At 64.3% G+C, this 2,424-nt stretch overlaps 1 long non-coding RNA gene across 6 annotated transcripts in view; it reads left to right on the forward strand.

The window, feature by feature from the left end:
- LOC118159373 overlaps window positions 1–2,131 on the forward strand; it is a 3,894-nt gene extending 1,763 nt beyond the window's left edge. For all 6 annotated transcript variants that reach the window (XR_004747093.1, XR_004747094.1, XR_004747090.1 and 3 more), the window contains exon 3: window positions 1,991–2,131. This is a non-coding gene — a long non-coding RNA (uncharacterized LOC118159373). The remainder of the gene's footprint in view (window positions 1–1,990) is intronic.
- The last annotated feature ends 293 nt before the right edge of the window (window positions 2,132–2,424 follow it).

Genomic DNA, 2,424 nt, shown 5'->3' on the forward strand with positions numbered 1-2,424 from the left:
TGGGGACATGGGGACATGGGCAATGCCATTGGGGTGTCCCATGGTCACGAGGACATGGGGACATGGGGACATGGGGTGTCCCAAGGGGACAAGGAACTGTGGGACATGGGACGTGTCATGGTGAGGGGGACATGGGGACAAGGGGCAACGTCATTGGGGTGTCCCGTGGTCGTGGGGACGTGGGGACATGGGTTGTCCCGTGGTGACAAAGAATAGTGGCACGTGGGACACGTGGTGGCAGGGACACGGGGTGTCCCGTGGTGATGGGGACGTGGGGACGGGGACATCTCAAGGTCATGGGGACGGGGGCCATGTCGGTGGGGTGTCCCGTGGTCATGGGGACGGGGACACGGGGACATCTCGTGGTGACAGGGACACGGCGTGTCCCATGGTGAGGGGGCCATGGGGCATCCCACAAGGGATGGTGGCACCTGGGGCACCTCCTGGTGACAGGGACATGGGGTGTCCCATGGTGACAGGACGGTGGCACACGGACGTGACAGGGACGTGGGGCACCTCCTGGTGACGGGGACCATGGTGACACCCGGGGACATGGGACGGGGCTGTCCAACAGTGACAAGGGACACGTGGTGGTGGCACTTAAGGGACACGGGTGACAACGGGGGTCCTGTGGTGGGGACACGCTCTGTGTCCCCTGGGGGTGGCCGTGGGGACACGTGTGACAAGGGCGTCCCAAGGCGACCCAACCTTGGTGGTGGCACTGGGGACACTGGTGACGGCGGTGTCCCATGGTGGTGACGGGGACGTCGGTGATGTCCCCTGGGGACAGGGACAGGGACAGCCCATGGTGTGGTGGAGGTCGTGGTGGCAATGGGGACATCTTGTATTGGTGACAAGGCCACCCCATGGCAATGGGGACGTCTGGTGGCCGTGATGGGGACATCCCCTGGCGGTGACAAGGCCACCTGGTGGTGGCACTGCTCGTGATGACGATGGGGACATCGTGCGTTGGGGACAACTGGTGGTGGCAGCGCTCGTGGTGGCGATGGGGACATCCCGTGGTGGTGACAGTCCTGTCGTGGTGACATCTGGAGGTGGTGGCAATGGGGACGTTCGGTGGTGGCAGCGCTCGTGGTGGCCATGGGGACATCCCGTGGTGGTGACAGTGCCATGGCGGTGACACCTGGTGGTGGCAGCACTGGGGACGTCCTGCGGTGGTGACATCGGGTGGTGGACATGGGGGGGTGACATCTGCTGGTGGCACTGCTCGTGATGACAACGGGGCCACCCCGTGGCGGTGACATCGGGTGGTGCCGGTGGGGACACTCCATGGCGGTGTCACCTCCTGGTGGCAAGGGGGACATCCCGTGATGTAACCTGGTGGCATCACTGGGGACACCCCACGATGTCACCCGAGGTTGGTGATGGGGACACCCCATGGTGGTGTCACCTCTTGGTGGCAATAGGGACACCCCAGAGCGTCACCCCCGGGGGCCACCCCGCGGCTCTCACCCTTTGGCTGCCAACCCCACCACCCCAAAACACCCCCAAAACCCCCCAAAACCCCCAAAACCCTCCAAATCTCCCCCAAACCCGTGTCCCCGCGGTGTCCCCATGGTGTCCCCTCCCTCCAAGCCATTGTCCCCACGGTGTCACCCCATCCCAGCATCACCCCCGGGGGCCACCCCACGGCGCTCACCGTTGGGTTCCACCCTAAAAAAAACCCCAAACCCCCCGAATCTCCCCCAAAATGCCCCGAATCTCCCCCAAACCCGTGTCCTCATGGTGTCCCCATGGTGTCCCCATGGTGTCCCCACCCTTGAAGCCATTGTCCCCACGGTGTCACCCCATCCCAGCATCACCCCAGGGGCCACCCTGTGGTGCTCACTGTTGGGTTCCACCCTAAAAAAACCCCCCAAACCCTCCAAATCTCCCCCAAACCCGCGTCCCCACGATGTCCCCACGGCGTCCCCATGTTGTCCCCGCGGTGTCCCCTCGTTGACGCCCGTGTCCCCCCCTCTGTCCCCAGTACCTCCAGAAGCTTCACACCCAGGAGCGGGCGGTGGAGGAGGTCAAGTTGGCCATCAAACCCTTCTACCAACGCAAGGGCATCTCGCCCGCGATCGTGTCCCCATCCATGGTGTCCCCATGGTGTCCCCACGGTGTCCCCATGGTGTCCCCACCCTCCAAGCCATTGTCCCCACGATGTCACCCCATACCAGCATCACCCCAGGGGCCACCCCATGGCGCTCACCGTTGGGTTCCACCCTAAAAAACCCCCCAAACCCCCCGAATCTCCCCCAAAACCCTCCGAATCTGCCCTAAACCCGTGTCCTCGCGATGTCCCCATGGTGTCCCCACAGTGTCCCCATGGTGTCCCCACCCTCCAAGCCATTGTCCCCATGGTGTCACCCCGTACCAGCATCATCCCAGGGGCCACCCTGTGGTGCTCACCGTTGGGTT

Source organism: Oxyura jamaicensis, unplaced genomic scaffold (genome assembly GCF_011077185.1).
Source record: "Oxyura jamaicensis isolate SHBP4307 breed ruddy duck unplaced genomic scaffold, BPBGC_Ojam_1.0 oxyUn_random_OJ69971, whole genome shotgun sequence".
NCBI lineage: Eukaryota > Metazoa > Chordata > Aves > Anseriformes > Anatidae > Oxyura > Oxyura jamaicensis.